At 36.8% G+C, this 19,960-nt stretch overlaps 1 long non-coding RNA gene across 2 annotated transcripts; it reads left to right on the top strand.

Moving 5' to 3' along the window:
- Nucleotides 1-23: 23 nt before the first annotated feature.
- LOC134807188 (uncharacterized) lies at nucleotides 24-17,974 on the top strand. Of its 2 annotated transcripts, XR_010146977.1 has the most exons (5): nucleotides 24-260; nucleotides 1,880-2,530; nucleotides 5,226-5,301; nucleotides 6,211-6,251; nucleotides 17,911-17,974. It is a non-coding gene; the product is annotated as an uncharacterized LOC134807188 (long non-coding RNA). The 2 variants fall into 2 exon arrangements; XR_010146976.1 differs by lacking the exon at nucleotides 24-260 and having other exon boundaries at nucleotides 1,743-2,530.
- Nucleotides 17,975-19,960: the final 1,986 nt, after the last annotated feature.

Below are 19,960 nucleotides of genomic sequence, written 5' to 3'. Positions count from 1 at the left end.
TGGTGACCCTGGATGATAGAGCCGTGATGATGTTTATGGATGGTTAGATGTCAAGAGCAGGCGATGACGATGACTAATGAGTGGGTGGCATATACAGCATGGATGCACTGGACAAAGCGATAATTCACATCCCAGATGAGATAAAGCAGTGTGACATGAGATTTCATCACACTATTCAGAATGGTTTGCAGTTTCAAACTCATGAATTGTTTATTTCTGGAATCTGTCATTTAGTATTGTTAGACTGCAGTTTTCTACAGGTAACTGAAACCAAGGAAGGCAAAACTATGGATAAAGGGGAACTAATGTACCTAAGATATCTATTAAGGTCAAGTACAGTTGATTCTAGAAATACATTATTTACAAGCCATCAGTCTTTCTATTTCTAGCCTCTGTCCCAGTAACAGTCATTTTGGAGTGGTGGAGTAGCACAATACTGAAAATCTTTTTGTAGATCTAATGTCATTCTTGCCATGGAACTAAACAGAAGAGCCTAGCCCAAGACTTTCTCAAAAATAGATCCTTTCCCAAAATATTTTTAACTATAAAATTAGAATAATTTTCACAGTTATCTAGCAAAGTCTATTTTTCTCCATAAGCACGGAAAAATGACATAAATTTTTATCCTCTGTTGTCCAGAGGTCTTGTCTTAATCTATGTTGGTTTTATGCGTTGAAAAGCAAAATACACAGTTCTGTATATAATCTACTTTGTCACTTTGTCATCCCACTTCTCTGTTTTTCCATTTATTTTAATGAGCTGTTTTTACTTTCATAACATTGAACACAATTTATTAATAATGGGCATTTATCTGTTGATGACCACCTTTTTTTTTTTTCTTTTTTGAGATGGAGTCTTGCTCTGTTGCCCGGGCTAGAGTACAGTGGTGAGATCTCGGCTCACTGCAACGTCCACCTCCCAGGTTCAAGTGATTCTCGTGCCTCAGGCTCCCTAGTAGCTGGGATTACAGGAGCCCACCACTGCGCCAGGCTAATTTTTGTATTGTATTTTTAGTAGAGACTGGGTTTCATCATGTTGGACAGGCTGGTCTCGAACTCCTGACCTCATGATCCACCTGCCTTGGCCTCCCAAAGTGCTGGGATTACAGGTGTGAGCCACCGTGCCCGACCAGATGACCACCTCTTCTTCTGACTCTAGTGGTTTTGTTTTCCTTGACATTTCTAAGACCTAACAGAGTGAATGGTGCATAAGAACGGGGCACTAGATATTTTCAAAGAATGAGTCAGAGGATGAGTTCTGGCCACACAAAAACAATAGGTAATTTTTCTGGCTTTTCAAAAGTACAATATTATAGAAATCAAGGCAGAGGGTCAGTGAAGAGCAATGCATCTGAAAATTTCAATCTGAGTTCATTTCTAATCCCTTCATTTTAATATGAGAATGCAATAATACAACATCAATAAAATGAAAGTTTAAATGGTTTTGAAAAATTATAACCTGTTGGTGAAACACTTGAGGAATTTCCATTAAAAATCAAGAGTAAGAAAAGATACCCACTATTACCTGTATTACTTACTTTTCTTAAAGTTATACCTCATACAATATGATAGGGAAAATAAAAAGTTTAATTTCTTAAGGGAGACAAAATCTTTCAGTATTTCTAGTTGCTTTAATCATCTATCTAGAAAACCATTAGACTAAATTTAAAATGTACTTCAAGTCATAAGTACTGGGTGTTGGTGGTAGGTTGAATAATGATCCCAAGGTTACCCAGGTACTAATCCCTAGAACCTGTTATTGTTACCTTATATGACAAAAGAGATTTTGCATGTAAGATTAAATTAGAAATATTAAAATGAGGAGATTATCCTGGATTATCTACATGGGCACTAAACGTAATCCTAAATGTTCTTTTAAGAGGGGAGCAGAAGGAGAGTTTACTATAGAAGATGATGTGATGACGGGAGCAGGAAGACAGAGACAGAGATTTTAAAATGCAATCTCACTGACTTTGAAGACAGAGGAAGTGGCCATATGAGATCAGCAATGCAAAAAATGCAGCTCAAGAACCCGGAAAAGGCTAGGAAAGGGATCTTCCCCTGGAGCCTTCAGAGGGGCCATGGCGCTTCATGCCAGTCGTGATGGTTAATATTGAGCGTCAACTTGATTGGATCAAAGGTTTCGAAGTATTGTTCCTGGGTGTGTCTGTGGGGGTGTCGCCAAAAGAGATTAACATTTGAGTCAGTGAAATGGGAGACACAGACCCACCCTCAACCTGAATGGGCACCATCTAACCAGCTGCCAGCATGGCTAAAATAAAAGCAGGCAGAAGAATGTGGAAAGACTAGAGAGGCTTAGCCATCTGGCCTACATCTTTCTCCCATGCTGGATGCGTCCTGCCCTGGAACATTGAACTCCAAGTTCTTCAGCTTTGGGACTCTTGGACCTTCGTCCACTGACTGCAGGCTGCACTGTCTGCTTCCCTACTTTTGAGGTTTTGGGACTCAGACTGGCTTCCTTGCTCCTCAGCTTGCAGATGGCCTATTGTGGGACTTCACCGTGTGTTTGTGTGAGTCAATGTTCCTTAATAAACTCCCTTTTCATATATACATCTATCCTATTAGTCCTGTCCCTCTAGAGAACCTTGACTAATACACCAGTGAAAACCATTTTGGACTGTGACCTCCATGACCATAAGAATAAATTTGGTTTAAGTTATTACGTTTCTGGTAATTTGTTACAGCAGCAATAGAAAATTAATATGGGGGAGAAGAGGCCCCTTTCGTAAAATCTGCAGAGAATATCCCATATTTTGGAATAAACTTTATCAGGTATTTGCTGTAAATAGCTTTTAAAACCTTATGTAGGAATATAAAATGAGATGTACTCAGAAGTATAATAGTGTTATGTTTTTCAGTTCATTTAAAGCATTTATTTTATTTCAATCAACGTTTTATATAACTTTTTTGTTTTGGAATTTCAAAACATGTCCTATATTTCATATAAAGTGTAAATCTTGGAGAATAGGTTAAGAAAATAATTAGAAGAATAAATGGGAGACAAGAGGGAGAAGGTAAAATATGACTTACATTGCCAAATATTAAAAAGTCTTGTAAGATAAAATAATCTTAAAAAAAAAACTGAATTCTTACAGTGCTGTGTTGAAGGAAAAATATCTTTTTCAATGGAACCAGATTTTGATAGGCCAGCAATGACCTCATGTATATAAATAAACATTTAAAACCAGATTTTGATAGGCAAGCAATGACCTCATGTATATATATAAACTAAAATGTTTATTAGCATCTGATAAGTGTGACATTTCAAATAAAGGAGAAATTATGAATTATTCAATAAATCATGCTGGGACAATTAGTTATTTCTGTGGAGAAATTATATACTCTCTGCCGAAATAAATTCCAGAAAGATTAAAAAATGAAATCTAAAAATGAAACAAATAGAAAACCTTTCTATAAATAAATTCAAAGGCAGAAATCATATTAAAAATATTGATATATTTGCCTTCCAACAGTTAAAAATATTTATGTCTCACTAACCAGGCAAAAATAAACAAAAATAAAAGGAATAAAGTAAGCTTTAAAAGCTATTTGAAAATGTGATAAAAATAATTGTTAATTGTATATAGGAAGAATTTTCATATATGAATAATCAACAGATTGAATACTCCAATAAAAATGGATAAAAAACAAGTAGATCATTTAGTAATGACATTTACAGATGGACATTAAACTTTAGAGAAAAAAATTAATCTCACTTATAATAAAAACACAAATGTAAACAATGAGGCTCTATTTTGCCTTCCTAATTGATAAAGATAAGCGAGGATGGGGAATAATACCTACTATAATAATTACTATTTGTAATATAATGACCATATATTAGCATTATGATAAGAACACAGTGCAAAAAAACAATATTGAAGACTAAATTGACATCTTTGCTCTCCTTTCTTGGCTGGGTTATTCATTCATTTATTTGGTTAACACATGTTGGGCAATATCTCCCTTCCAAGCAATGTGCAGTGCTGACTCACTGTCAAATCATTTTGAGTGGTTGCATGTGTGTGGTTGGAGGATGGAGGGTGAGGAGAGACAGACAGACCAAGTCTTGTTTACAGCCCAGTGCGATAAGCATTGGGAGTTGTATAGGGAACATGATCTGTGGTTGCAGAGAAGCCCTATCACAGTGGGGGCAGGAAACAGTGGGAGGAGGAGCTTGAGCTAAGGATGAGAACTTCAACGGGCAAAAAGGAGATGACCAATTAAGAAATTGGGGAGGAGAAGGGCTTTCTAAGGAGGGGGATGGGGCGGGATAACAGGGAGGTGGGGGGAGCCGGCCTAATGAGAGAACTATAATAGTTTCACTTGGCTGAAGTACAGATGACCAGGCAGGATGTCTGAGTGCTGATCATGATGAATTTGGCTGGGGTTTTCATGGAATTGTTGTTTGCCAAATTTAGGAGATCAGACTTTGTTCTGCAACCCTTGACATTTCTCTGAAAGTTTTCTGCAGAGTGATGGTAAGATCTTGCAATATAAGGACATGAGCAGAGACTGAATGAATGCTGGGTTGATTTTATCTACAAGGAAGAGATAAAAACATTCAAAAAATGCCTGTTTTTTTTGCAGATAGGTATCTTTCAGTTTATTAATAAATTATTTACTAAACAGGAATCACCGAGTTCTCACTGAATCCATTGGCCTGTGAGTAGGAATCCCGAGGGGATGCAACATAGTCCCTGCCTGGGTGAACTTAGGTCTAGAGAGGGAGGAAAGTGGGCAAACAGGCAGGTTGCAGTAGAGGTTGACATGCAATATAACGGATGTCCCTGGATGAGGAACAGGCATCAGGCAAGGCTTCCTGGAGGTGGTGACTCAGTTAATACACATTCTTTGATCTAATGGCTCCACCTGTAAAGTAACCAATTCGAAGGTAGAGAACACACAAGGAAAAGAGCCACACTAATCCATTATATGACCTCATTACAGCCGTGGATCCCAAATTTCTTTGAAAATGGGATGATGGGGACCTTTTCTCCAGCTTCAGATGCCTTAATGTCTTAGGGCTTCAGCAACACAAGCCCAAGTAAGACTGCTTTAACATTTTAAATTTTATAGAGCAATTCGGTTGTTTTGTATTGTTTCTTCCAATATCTCATTAGAAATAATTCTAGCTTTGATTACCATCCAAGGTACATTTTAAATAATGACTGTAATTCCCCTCTCCTATTCCCACATAAACAGACTGAAAAAAGAAAAGAGAGAAGGAATTGTGGATGGAAAGAGAAAGAGGAAGGGAAGAGAAAAGAGAGAGCAAGAGGTAAGAAAACGGAAGGAGGGCCAGAAGGCCACAGCTCTCCTGGGAACAGTTATTTGAGATTTTTACTTACCGTTTTCTCTCCACGTGTTTGTGGAATTACCATGATTTGAGTGCTGATTGGGGCCTCAGCCCTGGAGCTTGCCAGAGTGAGGAAATTAAAATAAGAGGAATGACCAATGGCCCATATAACTCTGTGGTGTGATGCAATTCTTCCTGACCATTGTGCTAACTCCTTTTAAATATCATTTTAATTCCTCTTAGTAGGAGCAAAATGTTTTGATCTTTAAAAAGAGAAAAGTCTCCCCACCCCTCCCGCTACTCTCATGCTGTTTGCAAACTATGTGCTGTTTATGAGAGGCAGAGATACAGGGTTACAGGAGAAATAAGGGTGAGGAGATGCAGAGAGAGAAAGGAGGGTAGATTTGCTTCTCTATTTGAGCTCACAGTGGCTTGCCTCTGCACATGGTGCTGCTGAAGCCCTGCACAGTCCCAGCTAAGGCCATGCCACCTCCCACTGTGGATGCAGCTGGCCCCATGACATTTCAACAGGAGCATTCCAATCAGGCTCACATAGAGAGAGATGCTGACATTTCACAGGTTCATCAGAAAGGCAAACTCTGTAACCCATAGTTAGTTGTGCTTTCCAGGAGCAATATTCGTTTTGTTTGTTTTCTTTTTCTTTTTTTTTTCTTTCTGCATAGTTCAAATCTATGCATGTACACACAGGAGAAAACCCCATAATTCTCATTAGAAAGGTAGAGAATTAACCTTTGTCTGTCTCGACTGCCTCTCATCCATGAAGTTCACTCTAATCTGCTAGCTGGAAAAGATGTCTTACTCCACTGAACCTGAGCAGTTCTCTAATCCATATGCCATTTGTCACTTTTCCTTTCCAATTTTGTATTACAGGCATAATCCCAGGTGTATTGATTAGGTCCTACCAGAAAATAGTAAGTACTATTTTCTGTAAGTAAGTACTATTTTCTGTAAGTAACTTTCTAAATAGTAAGTACTATTTATCTGGGATGTTGAAGGCAATCTGAGGAAGGGACTATTACAGAGGGATAGACAAGGTTAAGGCAACCACCAAGTGCTACTGAGTTACCCTGGAACTAATCAGAGCAAGAAGCCATTATCACCGTCTACCTGAAGGGCAAGGACAGGAAATAGAGTTACCAAATTCAGGTGAGAGCTGAAAGCTGAAGCTGTGGAAAGGAGGCTGCACCCAATTCTAGTAGACACAGTGTCATAACAATTACCAGATTCTTTGTGCTTAGACAGGGAGGAATGAGAGAGAGAGAGTGTGTGTGTGTGTGTGTATGTGTGTGTGTGTGTACTGTGGGGGAGGGCCACCACCCTGAAATCTTTCTCCTCATTAGCTCTGATCTCCTGCCAGTGCCTTCTGTTGCCTTCTTAACACCAATTAAAAGCCACAGGGATGGGAGCCCAGAGATGTCAAGGTTGGCCTCAAGGTCAGTCCCAGGTGGACACAAAGTAGATCGAAGATAGGTGGAGAATGGGTCAGGCATGAGGGCAGGCAGACAGAATTACCAATCATCAGTGTATTTTCTTAATGCGTAGAGCTGGTTAAGAAATCCATAAGCAATTTTTCCTTTCTGTTAACTAGTAAAGCACACTGTGCAGTCCACAGGGAAGGGACCAGGGATAATGAGAAAGTGGGATACAGCCTTTTTTGTAGCTATTGAGCACGATGATTATATTATTATAATTATATATTTACGATCATTATCCCCACTATTAAACTGTGATTTAATTAAGGAAGAGATCCCTTATTGGTTTATTTCTTTATCTACTCTCCACATCTCTATCTTCTACCAGTGCCTTGGCCATGGTAGAAGCTTTTAAATATTTTTCAAAGAAAAACATTTACAGAGAAAAAGCATCCTAATTTAGTATTAACAAAATAATCTACTAACTAGTACATCCTCTTGGAAATATTTATGTAGTTCAATGTCATATGCCGACAACATTTTTTAGGAATATTTTGATGGTATGAACATATTTGTTAAGGAGGACTCTGAAGGACACTTGAATCCTTGTAAGCGTGAAGGTATTTTCCAGCAGAGTAAACGTAACAAATGTGAAAAAAAAAAAAAAGATGATCGTTAAAACTATTGAAATAGACAACAAGATATACAGGTTTGAATATTCTATTATGGAGAACAAATTCCATATTTGTATCAGAGAAACAATCTTACTAATACTACATTATAAGCAGTTTCAAAATGCTTTCACAGAGAATAACTTATTTGGAAAAGAAAGTTCATCTAGATATCTGACAACAAACTAACCTGACAGGTCTAAAAGAGGTTTGGGAATGCTCTTGTGTTGATTGTTGTGTAGGAAAAGAAAAGTCATTAAACTCATATACAATTTCATCATGTAGATAGGTGTGCTGTATTCGGCATCATAGTTAAGATACAGAATAGTTCCATCACCACAAGGATCCCATCTGTTGCCCTTTTGTAGCCATTATCTACCTTCCTTCTCCCACCTTCTCCACTCCCTTCCCTAATTCCTGACAAGCTACAATCTTTTCTCTATTTCTAAAATGTTACTATTTTAACATTTTTATATAAATAGACTCATACAATCTAAAACTTTTGGAATTTACTTTCTTTCCATTGCCTAATTCTCTGGGGATTCACTCAAGTTATGTGAACTCTGCAGGGTGCTGTCTTCTATTGCTGATTAGTAGTCCATGCGGTGGATGTGCTAGAATTGGCTTAACCATTCACCCATTGAAGTATAGTTAGGTGGTTTCCAGTTTGGGCTAATACAAATAAAACTGTTATGAATATTCATGCATAAGTTTTTATGTAAACATAAGTTTTCATCTCCCTAGCATAAATGACCAAGAGGTCAATTGCTGGGTCACATAGTCATTGCTTGTTTACTTTTTAAAGAAATTACCAAACTTTTTTAGAGTGTCTTAAAGGTTTTGCAATTCCACCAGCAATGCATAAACATATGCCTTCACGTCTTCAGGAGTACAATTGCTGAGTTGTAGGTAGTTGCATGTTTAGCACAGTAAGAGACAGTGAACTATTTTCCGTTCTAATCAGCGATGTGTAAGTGATCCAGTTTCTCTGAAGCTTTGCCAGCATTTCCTGGGATCATTATTTTTATTTTAGCCATTTTGATATGTGTGCAGTGATACTTCATCACGGTTGTGATGCGCATTTCTCTGATGGTTAATTATCTTAAATATCTTTCCATTTAATTATTGCTATCTCTATATACTTTTTGTTGAAATGTCTGAGTGTATTTTGCTTACATTCTAATTGGACTGTTTGTTTTCTATTGTTGACTTTTGAGAGTTTTATGTATCTTCTTAATACTAGACATCTTTTACTAGTGGCTTGCAAATATTTTTTTCCCAGTCAATAGCTTATTTTTCATTCCTTTCAGCAGGATATTTTGCATAACAGAAGTTTTTAATGAGATCTAATTTATTTTTATTTTTAATGATCTTTTCTTGTGTGTCAAAACTAGAAACTTTTTGCTGTGCCATATATTCTGAAGAATTTCCTCTATGCTTTTCTCTAAGAGATTTATAGTTTTACATTTTAAAATATTTTACATATAAGTTAATGATCCATTTTGAGAAAAATTTTGAATAATGTGTGAGGTTTTGGTTAAGGTGTTTCTTTGTTGTTTTTTGGTCATTGTTGCCCAATTACTCCAGCATCATTTGTTATAAAGGCCACCTTTCCTCTGCTGATTTTTTTCATTTTTATAAAAATAAGTTGGTAATATTTACAGGGGTCTAATTCTGAGTTTTCTATTTGGTTCCATTGATCTATATGTCTACTCTTTCACCAATAGCACTCCACCTTGTTTACTGTAGCTAAATTACAATTAGGTAGAGTGCATTATTCCACTTTATTCATTTTCAAGATTGTTTTAGCTATTTGTAGAGCCTTGGCTTTATGTGTGTGTGTGTGCACTTACATGTATATAATATATAAAAATATAATATATTAAAAATATAATATATATTATATAACTTGTATAAAATATATATTATATGTAATTTAACAATTTAAAGACTAATTTTTAGAGAAATTTTAGGTTCACAGCAAAATCAAAATTAAAAATAAGAGAATGCTAGAGAGATTTCCCATATATCTCCTGCCCTGACTTATCCACAGTCTCCTTAATTATCAACATCACCCACTAGGGTGGTACGTTTGTTACTATTGATGAACCTACATTGACATATTATAATCACCCAGAGTCCATACTTTACTCACTGTTGGTGGTGTTCATTCTACGGGTTTGAGTAAATATGTAATGATATGTATCCATCATTCAAGTATCATACACAGTATTTTCACTGCCTTAATAATCCTCTGTGTTCCACCTATTCATCATTCCCTTCATCCAACCGCTGGCAACCACTGACTTTTTCTTTTCTTTTCTTTTCTTTTTTTAAGTTGAGACAAGGTTTGGCTCTGTTACTCAGGCTGGAGTGCAGTGGCCTGATCATAGCTCACTGCAGCCTGTACCTCCTGGGCTCAAGCGATCCTGCTGCCTCAGCCTCCCAAATAGCTGGGACTACAGGCATGTGCCACCACACTCAGCTAATTTTTGTTGTTGTTTTTTTATAGTACAGACAAGGTCTTGCTATGTTGGCCAGGCTGGGCTCAATTCCTCGGTTCCAGTGATTCTCTTGCCTCAGCCTCCAAAGTCCTTGTCTTACAGCCATAAGCCACCACACCCAGCTTGATCTTTTTACTGTCTCCATAGTTTGGCCTTTTCCAGAATGTCTTATTGTTGGAATCATATAGTTCATAGCCTTTTCAGATTGGATTATCTTACTTAGTAATATGCTTTTAAGGTCCCTCCAGGTCTTTTCATAGCTTGATATATATATTTTTTCCTTGTTTGTTTCTTTTTTTTAAGCACTGAATAATGTTTTGTTGTTTGGATGTACCAGAGTTTATATATCCATTCACCTACTAAAGAACATCTCAGTTGCTTGTTTTGGCAATTATAAATAAAGTTGCTTTAAACGTCCATGTGCAAGTTTTAAGATGAACATAAGTTTTCAATTCCTTTGATTAAATATCAATGAGCATGACTGCTGGATTATATGGTAAGAATATGTTTATGTTTAGTTTTGTAAAAAACCACCAAATTGTCTTCTGAAGTGGCTGTACCATTTTGCATTTCCACCAGCAATGACTGAGAGTTCCTGTTGCTCCACATCCATGTCAGCATTTGTTGTCAGTGTTTCAGATGCTGACCTTCTGAAGGTATAGAGTGATAGCTCATTGTTGTTTTCGTTTGCACTTCCCTGGTGCTATATAATGTGGAACATAGTTTCATATGCTTATTTGCTATTTGTGTATCATATTATTTGGTGAGGTGCCTGTTATTTTGCCCATTTTTTAAATCAGGGTATTTGTTTTCTTATTTTTGAGTTTTTAAGATTTCTTTGTAAATTGTGGATAATAGTCCTTTATTGGATGTGTCTTTTCATAATATTTTCTCCCAGTCTGTGGTTTGTCTTTTCATTTTTTTGATAGTATCTTTCACAGAGAACAAGATTTAACTTTTAATGAAGTTCGTCTTATTAATTTTTTTTTTCATGGATCATGCCTTTGGTGTTGTACCTAAAATGTTATTTCCATATCCGATGTCATCTAGGTTTTCTCCTGTTATCTTTTAGGAGTTTTATCAGTTTTAAATTTAAATTAGGTCTGTAGTCCATTATGGGTTACTTTTTGTGAAGGGTTGGAAGGATGGTGTCTAGATTCATCCTTTTGCATGTGGATATCCAGTTTTCTAGTGCCATTTGTTGAAAAGACTCTTTTCTCCCTTGTATTGCCTTTGCTTGTCAAAGACCAATGGACTACATTTATTTGGGCCTATCTCTGTGCTTTCTGTTCTGTTCCATTTATCTATTTGTCTATTCATTTGCCAGTGCTACACTATCTTGATTACTTCAGCTTTGTAGTAAATCTTAAAGTCAGTAGTGTCAGTCTTCTAACTTTGTTCTTCTCCTTTAATATAGTTTAATACTGTCTTGGCTATTCTGAATCTTTTGCTTCTTCATATAAATTTTAGATTTTTTTTTTTTTGACATGGAGTCTCACTGTATCACCCAGGCTGGAGTGCAATGGCGTGATCTCAGCTCACTGCAACCTCTGCCTCCCAGATTCAAGCAATTCTCTTGCCTCAGCCTCCTGAGTAGCTGGGATTACAGGCATGCACCACCACGCCTGGCTAATTTTTGTATTTTTAGTAGAGATGGGGTTTCACCATGTTGGTCAGGCTGGTCTCAAACTCCTGACCTTGTGACCCACCTGCCTTGGCCTCCCAAAGTGCTGGGATTACAGGCATGAGCCACTGCACCCAGGCAAATTTTAAAATATTTATCCATATCCACAAAATAACTTGTTGGGATTTCATTGAATCTATTGATCAAGTTGGGAAGAACTAACCTCTTGACATTACTGAGTCTTCTTATTAACATAGTATATCTCTCCATTTGTTTAGTTCTTTGATTTTATTTATTGAAGTTGTGTAGGTTTACTCATATAGATCTTGTACATCTTATACCTAAGTTTTCATTTTTGAAGATGCTAATTTAAATGATATTTAAATTCATTAAAATTCATCAAGATTATTATTATTTGAGATGGAGTCTTGCTCTGTTGCCCAGGCTGGAGTGCATTGGTGTGATCTTGGCTCACCGCAGCCACCACCTCCCAGATTCAAGTGATTCTCCTGCCTCAGCTTCCCAAGTAGCTGGGACTTCAGGTGCACGCCACCATGCCTGGATAATTTTTGTAATTTTAGTAATAATAATATTGACTTTTGTATATTAACCTTGTATCTTTTAGGTTTTCTACATAGATGATTCTGTTATCTGCTAAAAAAGACAGTTTTATTTTTTCCTTCTCAATCAGTGTGTTTTTCATTTTATTTTTCTTGGTTTATTACATTGGCCACAACATCTAGTAGAATGCTGAAAATGAGTGGTAAGAGGAAGCATCCTTGCCTTGGTCCCATTCTTAGTGAGAAAGCTTCACATTTCTTGCCATTAAATACAATGTTGGCTGTAAGATTTTTGTAGATATTCTTTATCAAGTTAGGGAGGGTCTCCTGTACTCCTATTTGACTCACCCCTTCCCCCCCACACTTTTTAAAGAAATCATGGAAGGGTATTGAATTTTGTCTGATGCTTTTCCTGCATCTACTGATATTGCATCTACTGATCATGTAATTTTTTAGTTAATTAATATGATAATTACATTAATTGATTTTAGAATATTGAACCAGCCTTGCATACCCAGGATAAACACCTTTAATTTGTGGTGTATAATTATTTTTATATATTATTGAATACTATTTGTTAATATATTGGTGACAATTTTTGTACCTATGTGTATGAGAGATATTATTAATCTGTAGTTTTCTTGTAATGTCTTTGTCTAGTTTTAGCAGTAGGGTAATGCTGAATTCATATAATGAGATAGGAATTATTCCCTCTGCTCCTATGAAAGAGATTGTAGAAAATTGATATTTATTTTTCATAAATGTTTGGTAGACTTCACCACTGAGCTACTTTTGGCATGGTTCTTTCTGTTATAAAGATTATTAATTATTTATTCAATTCCTTTAAGAGACATAAGCTTACTTAGATTGTCTATTTAGTATTGTATGAGTTTTTAAAAATTGTCTTTCAAGGAATTGGTCCATTTCATCTAGATTATAAAATTTGTGAGCATAAAATTGTTCATAGTGTTTTATTAGCTCTGTATGTCTGTAGGATCTGTAGTTATGTTCCTTCTTGCATGTCTGATATTGGTAACTTGTGTTCTCTCCATCTCTCTCTCTCTTAAGTTAGCCTGGATAGAGATTTATGAATTTTATTTATCATTTCAGAGAATGGGCTTTTGGTTTTGTTAATTTTCTCTATTGATTTCCTATTTTCAATTTCATTGGTTTCTGTTCTAATTCTTATTATTCCTTTTCTTCTGCTTATTTTGGGTTTAATTTGTTCTTATTATTTTAGTTTCCTAAGGGGGAACCCTGGATTGTTGATTTTGGATTTTTCTTCTTTTCTAATATATGCATTTAATACTATAAATTTTCTTCTAAGCATGGGTCTTGCTGCATTCTACAAATTTTGGTAAGCTGTATAACCATTTTCACTTAGTTCAAAATTTTTAAATATTTGAGATTTATTTTTTGACCCACATGTTATTTAGACATATATTGTCTAATTACCACGTATTTTGGGATATTTCAGTTATCTTTCTGTTACTGATATTTTTAGTCTAACTACACTGTAATCTGAGAACAGACATTGTATTATTTCTATCTTTTTTATATTTGTCAAGATGTATTTTATGGCCCTGAATGTGGTCTTATTTTGGTAAATGTTCCATATAAGTTTGAGAAGAATGTGTTTCCTGCTGTTATTTGATAAAGTATTCTATAGAATTTGATTATATCTAGTTGGTTGATGATGCTGTTGAGTTCAACTATGCTCTTTCTGAACTTCTGCTTGCTGTATCTGTCTGTTTCTGATGAAAGGGGCTTAAAGTCTCTGTGATAGTTGATTGATCTATTTCTTCTTACAGTTTTATGATTTTTTTCTTTATGAAGTTTAATGCTCTGTTGTTAGGTGCATACATATTAAGAATTATTATGTCTTCCTGGAATACTGACCCCTTTATCATTATGTAATGCCTTTCTTTATCTTTGATAACTTTTCATGCTTTGAAGTCTCCTCTGTCTGAAATATAGATATTCCAGCTTTCTTTTCATTAATGTTAGCATGGTATGTATTTTTTCCATTTACTTTTAATCTATATGTAATTTTATATAAATAGGGTTTCTTGTAGATAACATAAGTGGGCCTTATTTGTTAATTCATTGTGACGAACTCTGTCTGTTAAATAGTGCATTTAGACCATTGACATTCAAAGTGATTATTGATATAGTTGAATTAATGTCTGCCATCCTTGGTACTGTTTTCTATTTGTTGTCCTTGTTCTTTGTTTCTTTTTTTGTCTTCTGATCCTTTTCTGCCTTTTGTAGTTTTAGTTGGCATTCTATGTGTTTCCATTTTTTCTCCTTTGTTAGCATATCAGTTATATTGCTTTTTTCTTTTTCTAGTGATTGCCCTAAAGTTTACAATATATATTTTCAATGAATCCAAATGTATTTTCAAATAACACTATGCCATTTCACAGGTAGTGCAAGAATATAATAATAATAATTTTAAAAACCTAATTCTTCCCTCCCATCTTTTCTTTCATTGCTCTTTTTCATCTCACTTATATGAAGCATGAAAAGCATATATATACACACATATATATACACATACGTATATATATTCATTAACATGCATATAACACATATGTGTTATATGTATATGTGCTATGTACATAAGCATACATAATCAAATACATTGTTGCTATTATTTTGAAAAAAATGTTATCTCTTTGGTCAATTAAGAAAAAGAAAAAGTTTCATTTTATCATCACTTAGTCCATTCTTGATGTTCTTCTTTCCTTTCTGTATATCTCAGTTTCTGACCTATATTATTTTCCTTACCTCTAAAGAACTTATTTTAACATTTCTTAGAAAGCAGATCTACTGTCAATAATTTCCTCAATTTTTCTTTGTCTGAGGAAGTCTTTATTGCTCTTTCACTTGTGAAGGATAATTTTGCAGGGTACGGAATTCTATATTTCAAGTATTTCTTGTTTCTTTCTCTTTTTCTTCTTCTTCTGGTATTCCCATTAAATATAAGTCTCACCTTTTGTCGTTGCTGCTCAGTCCTTGGATATTCTGTTCTGTTTCTCTCTGTCTTTGTTCTCTTTGCTTTTCAGTTTTTGAGGTTTTTATTGAAATATCCTCAAGATCAGAGATTCCTTCCTCAGCTGTGTTCAGTCTGTTAATGAGCCCATCAAAGGCATTCTCTATTTCTGTCACAGTGTTTTTTATCTCTAGCATTTCTTTTCAGTTCTTTCTCAGGATGTCCATCTCTCTGTTTACATTGCTAATCTGTTCTTGCATGCTGTCTGCTTTATCCCTTAGCGCCTTTAGTATATTGATCATAGTTGTTTTAAATATCCAGTATAATAATTCAAATACCCCTGTCATGTCTGGATCTGATGCTTTCTGTGTCTCTTTAAATTGTGTTCTTTGTCTTTTGATATTCCTTGTATTTTTTTCCTGGTAGTTGGATGTAACCTAACAGGTAAAAGGAATTGCCCTAAATAGGCCTTTAGTAATGTGGTGGTAGGGTGTGGGGAGAAGGGAAGCATTCTCTAGTTCTAGGATTAGGTCTTAGTGTTTTAGTAAGCCTGTGTCTCTGGACTGTGAACCTCAGAAGTGTTTCTCAGCTTTTTTTTTTTTTTCCTACTTCTTTAGGTGGGACAGAATGACTAGAGTGGGTTGGAATTGAGTAGTTCCTTTCTCACACATGGAAGTCTAAAGGTTCACTTTAGAACCTAAAGTTCTAAAGGTTCCAGTATCACACCGGAATTTGATATTTCTGTCCCCTGGTCTGTTAGGCTTTGATACTACCCCAGTAGGATAGGCTCTAGTTAACTAGTATTTCCTGACAGCACGGGACTTGTTAAGAAAAAATATTTTGGCGTATTTCAAAATGGTTCCTTTTCTCCTTCCACTGTGGAAGCACAAGACGACTGTTCCCTGATGTTTACTGTGAGAACATTGTCAAGCTCTTGGTGGTATATTTCACAATATTGTGGGGGGCCGTCTGTGCCTGGATCCCCCTAGGGTTTTTAACTCTCAGGTTTGTCTGCACTGAGATTCATCAATTACAGTTCAGCTTTTCCTTCCTATGGTGGTTTCCACTTGTGGGCCTCTGCTTTGGTAAGCTTTGATTTCCTGTATTTGCCTGTTTGTCTCTTCAGTCTTGAGAGTGGCCATTTGCCCTGTGTCCTCATTCCTTTTACAGATCCAAGAAAAGTTTGATTTTTTAGTCAGTTTGGCTTTTTACTTGTTATTAAAATACAATGGCAACTCCCAAGCTCCTTACAGGTAGAACCAGAGCTGAAAGAGGCTTTGATATATTTTTTTAAGAACTACAGATCTTCTGTAATAAGATGGCTCCCTCTGGATGTGCTATAGCTTCAAGTCTTATTTTGGGGATGTTGGCCTGAGTTTGGATAAGCCAAGGCTGGTGTAGAGATAAAACTTTTGTTTTCACTGCTACTTACGGTCTCTAAGACCCTGACACAAAATTCAATCTCATTATCAGGCCTCTGAAGGCATAAAACTGAGCCACTGATAATAAGTTGAAAATCACTAGTTAACTTTGTCCAGAGTTGCAGAGTTGGTGTTTTTTTTTCTTTTCTCTAGAACTTGAGCCATATAGACCATTTGATTAGAAAAAGGAAAGTTTAGAAATTCCACTTTGGAGTCTCAAGCATGCATCCTACTTCAGAATGTCTTGGGGGACTGTTGAACTGAGAGAGAGTGCCCCATTGCAGTCATTCAGGTCATCAAGGGGGTCATCGGGAAATGCCTTATCAAGCCCCACAAGAGAACTGGGGCAATGCATATGTCAAAATGAATCTCTCCATTCCCCCATTTCAGGTGATCAATTTTTATTTGCCATTTCTCACACCTTCCTGATTACAGAGAGTTGTAGTCATCCTAATAGTCCAATTTTCTAAGTATATGGTCCTCACAGAGTTGTCAGAGGAGATCACAATGTAAAGAAGAAGTTTCCTTATCTTCTATCTATGTGAAATGCTCAGTCGGCCTTAGAGAAAAAAAATGGAGTTCTTTGCTTCAAGTAGATTTAATATCTCGATAAAGAGCTTTAAGCTTGTCTTGGGTATAGGGGAGGCATCCTTTGCCTGGACCAGATAGATTATGTATTTGGGCTTGCTGTGGTAGTGACATAAAGTCAGTTTCATATCTGAAGCATATATCCATTACAAATATCTTTGGGTAGAATTCCAAGCTGCAGGATAGGCCAAAGGATGGAATTTGACAAATGACTTAGGGAACAAGAGTAGCAGAAATCAGAAGTAAGCAAGCCGGGTGCAGTGGCTCATGCCTGTAATCCTAGTACTTTGCGAGTCTGAGGCAGGCAGATTGCTTTGAGCTCAGGACTTCAAGACCAGCCTGGGCAACATGGTAAAACCTCATCTTTACAAATAAATACAAAAATTAGCCGGGTGTTGGTGGCTTGCTTGCATTTGTAGTCCCAGCTACTCAGGAGGCAGAGGCTGGAGAATTGCTTGAGCCTGGGAAGTGGAGATTGCAGTGAGCCGATATCATGCCGCTGCACTCCAACCTGGGTAACAGAGTGAGACCCTGTCTCAAAACAAAAACAAAAACAAAAACAAAAACAAAACAAAACAAAACAAAACAGAAGTTCTTTAGGAGATGGCAGGACCAATGACTTCCAGCCAAGTGAAGCTAAGAATCAAAGTTCAGCATTATCTACACATTTCTCCCACGCACAACTCAGTGATAATGCTTTCAGAACTGGGGATATCACTGCAGCCACTGTCTGTCATTAGGTCTACTTGCTCAAATCTTGTTTGATAAAACAGCTGATTACCTTTATTCTATCAGTTTCTTCATCCCACCATCCAGAGTTCCACAGTAATACAGAGCGGCATCATTTTCAGTAAATATAGCCTTGGATAAGGCTTGGTGAAGAGGCCAGAAAAAGTCCAGATGAGTCCAGCTCGGTTTGAAGTTCTGCAATGCAAATGGAGACTACCATTTCAGAAGCACTTGAGGTATTGAGAGATTATGGAGTCTATCACAAAGGGTCTTCCTTGTTTCTTTCTATAACTGTGGCTGCAGATCAAAATAAACTTTTGTTTTAGGTAAGAAAAGGAGAGTGCAAAGGAAGCTTTTTGTAGAGCCTGTAGACAGTATCAAAGGCTAATTCTTGCTGAGAAGATCAACATTTATGTAGGTAAAAGGTCTAGCTAGACTATAGGGGAGAAGCCTTATCCACTTCTCTGACTATTCCACCAATAAAACCATTAACAATTTGTGCTAAGATCTCTGTAAATATGGAGTCCTTTGCATCCTAGAACACAGGAAGAATAGAGAAAGGCAGATTTTCAGTGTGGTCCTTAATTTTCTTTGGAGATAGGAGCAGCTGAAGCAGGAGCAGGGATGAAATTGGTAGTGCTGGAGTATATTGGACTCTGGATTTCTGTCCGGTTTATTCCACTTACCAGCTGCTCTGCCGTTCCCCATGGCGAATATGAACAGCAAGGAGCCACAGTTTCATAATTCTGCAGCTGGCAGTCCATATCCTCTTCTTTATTTTATAAGTGTCCAGCTAGAAGTTCCTGCAGATGACCTAGAAGATCTTCTACGTCCTTTCAATGATCATCCCAGAGTCTGGACGTTCTCCAAATCCAGAGTCTCATGAAATAAATTTTTGTATTTTTCAAGGCACTTATGTGTAAGTGGTTGAAACCCAAATTAAGTTAGGTTAAGAACAAAAGAGATGCATTGGCCCACATAATTTGGAAAGCAACTGGAATAGCTCAGAGAATTAAGGACAAAAAGGCAGGAAATGGGATCTCAAGGGGAAAAACAAAGGGTTCTTTTCTTCTCTCCACCCATCTTTCATCTCTGCTTATCTTTTCATGTTGAACTCACTTTTTCCTACTACAAAGAAGCTTTCTCCATGGAATTGGGGTGGGTGTCTCATGGCAGACTTAAATTTATAAGCTTGTAGTACTACGAACCTCTAATGAGGGACAAAAACTATTCCTTGGTAGTTTTGAAATAAAAGTCCTGAGAGAGGTTCTGATTGGCTGGACTTAGGTCCTGAGACCCCTCAAACTCTGCCCATGGTGAGAAGAATAAACAGGATGGGAAGGTATGGCTAGTATCGTTATTGACATGATACAACACATTATAATACAAGCGGAGGCTCAATTCTGCAACCTCAGGGGTCCTTTTCTCTTGTCAAAAAATGTCTTGAAATGTAATTTCTCTGCCTAAGAACATGAATCTTTATTTGGTTAAACTATATCCCAAGTACTTTTACTATTTCTGGTGTGTCTTGAGGCCTTCTATTTTGGTAATATATTCTATTAATGAGAGTGATTGTTCACACTACCAGCCAATCCCTTTAACAGAAAGTAAACAGTCTACCACTTTGTATTAAACAATGTTACAGCTGGGCGCGGTGGCTCATGCCTGTAATCCCAGCACTTTGAGAGGCCGAGGCGGGCGGATAACAAGGTCAGGAGATCAAGACCATCCTGGCTAACACGGTGAAACCTCGTCTCTACTAAAAATACAAAAAATTAGCTGGGTGTGGTGGTGGGCACATGTAGTCCCAGCTATTCAGGAGGTGAGGCAGGAGAATGGCATGAACCCGGGAGGCAGAGCTTGCAGTAAGCCGAGATTGGGCCACTGCACTCCAGCCTGGATGACAGAGCCAGACTCTGTCTCAAAAAAAAAAAAAAAGTTACAAGTGAGACCTTTAGATGATACTTTCTCACTGTGTCGACACATAGGTTATGGAGCCAGAGAAGTCTGGAAGGGTCTGTTTGACTGATGTACCAGCCAAAAGTGACAGCACCTGTCATAGTGACCTTTCGAACCTCTCTGTAGCTTTTTCTGTATATAGATCAAATTCAACCTT

The sequence above is a fragment of the Pan troglodytes genome, chromosome 8 (genome assembly GCF_028858775.2).
Source record: "Pan troglodytes isolate AG18354 chromosome 8, NHGRI_mPanTro3-v2.0_pri, whole genome shotgun sequence".
Lineage (NCBI taxonomy): Eukaryota > Metazoa > Chordata > Mammalia > Primates > Hominidae > Pan > Pan troglodytes.
This window is presented reverse-complemented; position numbering and strand designations above follow the sequence as displayed.